Source organism: Accipiter gentilis, chromosome 7 (assembly GCF_929443795.1).
Source record: "Accipiter gentilis chromosome 7, bAccGen1.1, whole genome shotgun sequence".
Taxonomy (NCBI): domain Eukaryota; kingdom Metazoa; phylum Chordata; class Aves; order Accipitriformes; family Accipitridae; genus Astur; species Astur gentilis.
In genome coordinates this window covers 13,617,653-13,625,507 of record NC_064886.1, presented here as the reverse complement: position 1 = coordinate 13,625,507, position 7,855 = coordinate 13,617,653, and the positions used below count along the sequence as shown (strand labels likewise).

At 44.5% G+C, this 7,855-nt stretch overlaps 1 protein-coding gene across 5 annotated transcripts in view; it reads left to right on the top strand.

Annotated features, from left to right (window-relative positions):
- The first annotated feature begins 193 nt into the window (after nt 1-193).
- The window catches only part of ASH1L (ASH1 like histone lysine methyltransferase), a 64,954-nt gene continuing 57,292 nt past the window's right edge, over nt 194-7,855 (top strand). For 2 of the 5 annotated variants that reach the window (XM_049805348.1, XM_049805347.1), the window contains exon 1: nt 6,370-6,443. The gene's annotated coding sequence lies outside the window, so the exon portion shown is untranslated. Of the gene's footprint in view, nt 309-6,362; nt 6,444-7,855 lie in introns of those variants that run through there. The other 3 variants (XM_049805345.1, XM_049805344.1, XM_049805349.1) reach the window with 3 other exon arrangements.

Sequence of the window (7,855 nt, the reverse complement as noted above, 5' to 3'; positions counted from 1 at the left end):
GAAGGGGACGGCGCGGATCCCGCCCACCGCTGGGCTAACGGCGCCCTCTCTCGGCGGGGGCGGGGCTAGCCCGGAGGGGTGTGACCGGGAGAGGGCGTGGCCGGGCGCGGGGAAGGCGGGGCGCCGGGCGCTCGCTCGCGGTGGAGCAGGAGCCGCCGCCATTTTGGTTTCGCTGCCTTGGCTCGGAGCAGGGCCGAAGCGGCGGCCGGTCGGTCCGGGTCCCGCCCTGGCCCCGTCCGCGCGGGCGGCCGGGAAGATGCGGCGCGGAGGAGCCCGTCCTCGGCCCCGGCCGTGTTGTCGCTGACACGGTGAGGAGCGGGCGGGCGGACGAGCGAGCGAGCGGGCGGCGGGCGGGGACTGGGACCGCCTCAGGCCCGGAGCCCGGGGGGAGGGGAGCCTGGCCGGGGAGCCGCGGCGGGGGCCGCCCCGCCCCGCACCGGCGCCGAGGCGCGCGCTGCCCCGCATCCCCGCCGCGCTGCCGGCCGCCGTACCGGCCCCGGGCCCCGTTCGCGGGCGCGGGGCATCCCCGGCGGCGGGGCTTGCCGGGGCGGCGGCGGGGCATCCCTGGCGGCGGCCGGGTCCGCGGCGGCGTGCGTGCGCACGGGGCCTCGGCAGGGCCCGCGCCCGAAGTCGAGCGGGGGAGCCCGGTCGGGGCCTTGCGTGAAGTGGGGCGGGGGGATCCCTGACAGCCGGGCCCGCGCCGGGAGGGGGCGGGGGATCCCTGACAGCCGGGCCCACGCCGGGGAGGGAGGCGGGGGATCCCCGCTAGCGGGGCCCGGGCCCGGGGCGGCGCCGAGGGGTGGGGGGGGGTCCCGGTGACAGGAACGGTACCCGCGGGGAGACCGTGTGCCGGCGGGACGCCCGAAGCCGGGCCTGTGCCCTGCGGGGGTGGAGAGAGCCTGACAGCCGCGCTCATGCGTTCTGTCGGGCCCCGCGGGAGCGGGGGGGGGGGGGGGGGGGGGGATATCACCTGACAGCTGGCCTGGTGCCGCGCTGGAGGGGCGGGAGGGGGGGGGGGGGCGAGGGTCCCCCCTGGCAGCAGCCCCGGGGGAGTCCCTCGTCGGCCGGGTGCCCGTGTCGGGTTTCAGGAAGTTTCCCCGTGTCTGTGCGCAAGTCTCCCGCATCCCCGAAACTTTGATTTTTCTGTAGGGCAGAGATGGTGGGAAGAGGGTGGTCCTTCCCTTAGGTGAAAGGCAGTGGTGCAGGGGGAGCTGGGGGCCCTGAGCTGATGGAGGTGGGGGTCTCTGGCAGAGGTGGGTTGTTTTCGGCTTGTTGGGATATTGGCTAATTTACTAGGTCAGTGGCTTGTAGACTTTTCTGTTTGAAATCCTTCCTGCCTCCCACCCCCCTGCCCAAAATCATATTTCTGAAATTCTACTTACATGGGATTTTTAATCCTATTTTTGTTTTATTGACCGGTAATTTGGGATTAGGTGGTTGAGCCTAATGTATCTGAGATTTACCCATCTCTCAGACCAGAAGCCAAAATGTGTTGCTGTTCTTTTCTTTCTGTTAGATAGTCTCCTGACTTCCTAACTTCTGTTTTTCACCCTTGGTTTGTGGTTTCTTCACTCTGTTAATTACCTAGCAGAGAACTAGAAACTACTTGGAATGTGGGTTTCCATCAGATGGCCTCAGGACACGCATTCACTCTCCTGGTAGTTGTGTGTTGTCAGGAACCAGTAAGGGAAACTTGAGGTAGTGGGTTCTTACTCTGGCTTTCCAGTCTTGTTAGGAGAGATCTAGGGAGCAGAGACTAAGGGAGGGATGTGTGGTAAAAAACTGTGACTTAACCTTCAAACATTTAAATAAGTTTTCATTTTCAGGAACAGTGTACCTTTTTCGCATCTCTCATTTATTTTGATTGTCTTTCTTGCATTAATGTAGATTGCACCTGCAAAAGCAATGTTTTCCAAGGACATTGGGTTTTTTGGGTGAATCCTGAAAGACTTGTGTTTCATGTGGTCATCCTTGAGGACCTTGAGACCATGCCTGGTGCCTCTGCCTGAATGGGGAAGTTCTAGCAGCTGGTTGAACATATGGGGAGAGATGGGCTCTAAAATCATCATCTGTCTGCCTACTTGAGTTCTTAAGAAGCATTCTTACTCGAAAATTAAAGTTTCAGTAGCTTTTCTAAACTGTATAACACAGATTTTTTTTTTTTAATTTTGAGGGGGTCTAAGTACATCTTGGTTTTAAAGACAAAATTACCGCAACTTCTTTTTGGACTTTAGTTACGTTTGACAGGCAGTCAACAGTCATCTAAAAAGCACTTAATGTTTGAGTGATAATAAACAGTAAAACAATATGAGTCATAATTTACAAAAAGAAGCAGCTTGTTTTCAGAAGTTTAAACTGTCCTTGAGGATACAAAAAGCAGTTTAAACACTTGGTGCAAGAGACATGCTTATTGATATAAATTATAATGCTGTTGTCACAAGAGAAATATGGAAATAGCACATACAGTTACTGAATTACAGTTATTTTTAAGTACATATTGTTGTCAAATGGATTGTTGACTTCTTAAAAAAAAAAAAAAAATCAACTTGTGCTGCCATTGGCAAGAGGTCAACTTTTGCCATTGTGGACACATTTCTTCCACTCCAGTGAGGTCATGTGTTTCATCTCAGCTTTCAAAAAGAAAAAAAAAAATCTGATATGCAGACCTACTGTGATTATTCTGTGAAAGCAAAATCTGTATTTGTTTCTAATTTTCTGTATCACAGCAGTACCTGTTGTGCAGCATGGCTCACATGGCATGTGTGGCCATCCTAGCACTGGGGTATTTTTGATATAACCAAAGGCATTGTCTGCACATTATGTCAGGAGTTAAAGGTGAAATACTCGTTTACTATGTCCCTTACATTATCTTTTACTAGGTGGGTATAAAAGAGGTTTGGGGTTTTTTTTATTTGGTTGGTTGGTTTTGTTGGTGTTGGGTTTTTTTGTTTGTTTGGTTTTTTTTTCTTCAGAAAAATCCATTTAAAGGCATTAGACATAGAGACATACCTCTGAGGAAGTTCCTGAATCACAAATTTAGAGGCTGGGGGAATATTTTAGCAGAATTACCACAGCATATGTTGGGGGTTTTTATGCTTTTCCCTAGGCAATCAGTATTGGCTAATGTTGGGACTAACAGCCTAAGGCTAAGTGAACCTTTGGTCTGATCAAATGTGGGTTTTGTTATGCAATGTTTAGCAATTTCATATTAATTTGCATATGAATAGTGAAACAACAAAATTATCAGGCAGGTCAAAATTCAATCTTGTGTTTCCAGATTTTTCAGTTAACGTATGATATCAGAAGAAGTAAGGTTAAGATACCAGAAGAAACATTATATCTACTTACAAAGTTTTCCTCTCACTGGAGCATACTTGCAAGTGTCATCATGTCTGCCCTCTGAGTTTCCTCCTACAAAATAAGTGTCCTGCTGCCATTTGCTCTCTCAACACATGGCCCATAATGTCTTTGCGATGAACACTTCTGTAAAATATTCTTCTTGACAGGACAGGTACTCTGGTATTTTATGCCTGTCAAAAACACAGCTAACATCCTATTTGTAAAATATTCTATTTCTCACCTCATATAACACAAACAGTAACTTTATTTCTGCCAAGCATCTCTATCTCTAAACTTTTTAAAAATACATAGGTAATCCAAGGTCCTTGAAATCCTGTTTCAGTGACCTCCAGTGGTCTGTGTTGCTGCTTAGGATATGTGATGTGGAGAACTGTAGTGGGGATTTTATGACGCGTTTTATTCTCTTTTTGAGAAAGAACTTCTGAGCGTGGTAGCTGTCTTCCATAGCAGAAGAAAGAAGACAAGGAATATGAGAAGGGATTGTGGGAGGCCATAGATTTACTAGTAATATTCTGGGATTTCAGACACTCGGCTGAATTTTTTTAATGTCCCCTAAAGCTGAAGCAATGGAAGGAACCAAAAGAAAAATACTCACCTTCCAAATATAAAATCACAATATGTTTTTGTCAACAAAAGCAGTAGCAAAAAATAAGATGACATAGTAAATTGGACAGAGGAAAAAGAAATCTCATTTAGTATTGCTAAGGGGTGGGGGAAAACATATCTAGGAGCTGACAGTAGAAGTCAACCCTTGGTTTTTTTTTTTTCTGGAAAAGCAGGGGATCAGAAGAACAGAAGTCTTAGCAGGTGATGGGCAAAAAGGGCTTTGGATGTGTCAACAGGGGAATAAGAATGAATAATAGATACTAAAACTGTATATGGCACTAGAAAAATCATTAATAAACACCATTTAGTTCTAGGTAGCACATGTCAAAATGGATGTTAAAATGCTTTCTAGTTAATTTGGGGGGGAAGAACAATTACAGGAGGGATTTGAGATCTACAGAATGAGAAATTGGAAGTTTGATGTGTTTTGCTGCTTAGGAAGATGGTTAGGATGTGTCTTGATCATAATTCATAAGACCGTATAGGAATTTGATACTAGATGGTTCTTAATCTAGCAAAATTTATGTTAGCCTAAGATCCCATGGATGAAAGTTGTTGCAAAATGTGGATTATGTCTTGGAATAGAGTCCCAAGGAAAATGGCAATTTCTTTCATCAAAAAAAGCCTTTAAATAAGAATTGTTGATGTTGCTTTGGAAAGACCTGCTATGGGTCTGCAAAATGTGAGCAGTGGGATAGGAATTGCTGAGCAGAGTTCTTGGTCTGATGTAGAATGCCATGCTGCTTGATTATAGCAGTACTTTCTAGTCTTAGAAGTTACGAAGCAGTCTGGTTAAATAACAGTGTGCAAGCTTAGAAAATACTTAATTGTGGGCATGGGCAATCAAGCTCCACTGCTTTAATTTCACATGGATCGTATTGGGTGCATGAGATGGATATAATGCTTTTATTGTAAAGGTCTTGGTAGTGGGACCATGCAAAGATCTCTTTCAGGGATCAGTATTGTCGAAGCAGGTACTTTGCAAGTCCGTAGCCCATATTTCTGACCTGAAGAAGCCTATAGTATAATTAAAAACAAGACTTGTAAATTAACGGAACAAATGTTGAAAGCAAAGACACAGATATGTACCTTGTATCACACCAGTAAATATGATAGTTTTAGGTCTTGAAAGTACCAAATCATTGGGAGTTTTCAGGGTAAATTCATGCAAGCTTTTATAGCTGCCTCTGAACTATGGCTGTCATAATTTGGCTGCATTAACATCCACAGGGAGAATTTAAGGCATAACCTGCAAGAAGAATGGTAAAGATCCTGTAGACTGGTGCAGGTGGGGCATACAAAGTGTGACGAGTAGCACAGAGAAAGCAATGGTGTTAAATATAAGGGGGGGGGGGGAAGAACACATATAATGATTGTCACTGGTGAAACAGAGAGCACTAAGGAACAGGAACAAGCAAAGAACCAAGGTACAGTTAGGCACACCTTGAAGGCGATGGACAGGAAGCTTGGACTTGATGAGGTAGGGAAGAATAAGCATTCTTGGGATTCAAAGAGATGAGATCTAGTCGGTTCACAGTTATGAAAATGATCAAATTGGCAGACACGTTTTCTGTGAATTAGAGTGGGTAGAATTGGAGAGTCCGAGAGAAGATAGCCGTGATCAAGGCAAAATGATGATTAGGTCCAGGATTAGCATTTTTGTTGTCTGTGTAGAGAGGAATTAATGAATAAATAAAATGACCTGCTATGTGCTCATGAGAGCCATCAATTTTGTGACTTTGTTTCTAGGATAGTTACTGATTCTGTGTTATCACAGGGTAAGATTTTAAGACAGTTCTCCTTTAATTCTCAGTGTGCACTTTGTCTTGGTCTTGCAGTTTCTGAGGTCAGTGTACGAGTGTACTTACTTAAAGTCTTGCTGTTAAGTAAATATGGCGCCAAATACAGCAATATAGATGGTGCTGTTTTATTTTAATTTGGTGTCAGATTTTAAGCTTATTAATTTTTTAATATTTTTTTTTTTAAGAAAATGACTGAAGTGTTATAGCTGTTTTGGACCTTACTCACTAGAGAAGGAAACATTTGTGTGAACATAGATTTGAGAGTTGCATGATGGCGTGTAGGATTCTCTCCTTTTCTTGAACTTGAATAATAAAAATTCATGCATTAGCTTAGAATTACTTTACTGCTGGCCAGTTTTCCTTGTGCATTGGCATGTAAGAAAAAGCCTGGTTTTGGTAACATGGTGTAGCCTAACAGACTGAACGTTGGGCCTTGAACTAGGAACTGTCACTGACTTGCTTTCTAGCCTCCTGTATCATACTGCTCTACCCATTTTTTCTAGTTGTAAAATGGAGATTTTATCAATTTTATCTAATTACCTCTGGTCTTATGAGTAATAACAGCATTTTTTATTTTTCAGGTTGTTCTTAATTGACAAGTCATAGCTGCAGATAGAAATACCTCTTCATAATGTGCACAGAACATGTGAAAATAAGTTTGTTTTCTCTGAGAAGGTAGCTTTCTAATGATATGCATTTTGTGTTCTCAGCAGCATTTCTTCTGTCCCCACTAATCCTGCCTTCCAACCTGTGTCCACTGCAGTTGCCTTAGTCCTCTCTTAGTATCGCCTTTCACGTTCCTTATCATTCCCGCATTTTACACAGTGCTTGTGTTCACTGAGCCACCTCAAAATACTACCTCCTCACTGCTGTTTTTCTAATTATTGTCTGGATAAGAGGCATATGGCTTTGGGACCTGCCATGTGCTGATGGGCTCGAGTATGCATGTGCTGCACCTGCCAGGAGCCAAATGTCATATATAATTGCTGAGCTCATTGAAACCTTTTTTGAAACTATTGAAACTCATTTTGATGTTCATTGAAACCATTGAAATCTTTTCATAGGATTCCTTACAATTCAGCCTCAATAATTGTATAGAAGATAAGAACAGAAAATTGTGCTGGTTTAGTTCCTGTGATGCTCTTTCCAGTACATTGATATTTTTTTCAGACCTGTTTCTGACATATTTCATTTTCAAAAATGATTAAGGTATTTAAATGATGAAGATATTTAAACACTTTCTGCTTAGAATGTCCCTAAAACAAGTATGTCCACCCATATTGTTCTGGTTTGGCTCCTAGAACTTGAGAAAGGAGAACTTCTCTCCCAAGCTGCTGTTAAGGCAAAGTAGGGATTGATCTGGAGTGGTTCGGTGTGCCACATCCACAGGGTTGGTGGGCATATGGGCAACGGGTTGTCACAGCAGCGTCAAAAAGACATGATACTTTTTCAGTACACTACAAGGGTTGTGTATGTCCTTGTGGCTGTCATATTTCATCAGGAGTTCCTGTTCATCCTGTGCACAGAGCCCTTTTGAGGGTTGCTGATTTTCAAGCCCCCAGTTCTGTAAACATTGCTTGTGTCCATTCTTTTATGTTGTACTCAAAATACCTGACTGTATTGAAATGTGTATGTTTAGCGTCTCCTTTGTAACTATGATTTGTCCTCTTTGGTAGTGACCAGTACACCATATTTGTGTCTTCTGCAGATTCTTTCTATGATGATTTTTGTTTGCAGATAGAAATATAATGGGGTACACATATTTTGTTTGTTCTTTGGCAGTGTGGGAAACAGCAGCTTACAGTTCTGTGGTGGTCTGTGTGCGAGCACAGGAGGCAGTGCCGGCACACTGTGCAAGTAGTCCACCAGCCAGGGATTTGAAACCCTTGCATTAGCAAATTGATTCAAATCAGCTTTTGCTTTAGTTAAGATCAAAAAAATTCCATCTAATATCTTACAATAAATAGGTTAATTATATGTTCATAACAGTGTCTCTGATGATAGAAGTGTGGACTTTTATGTTCCCATGCTCCAGGACGTACAAATTAGTGTGTGAATGTATTTGGTGGGGTGGTTTGGTGGGGTTT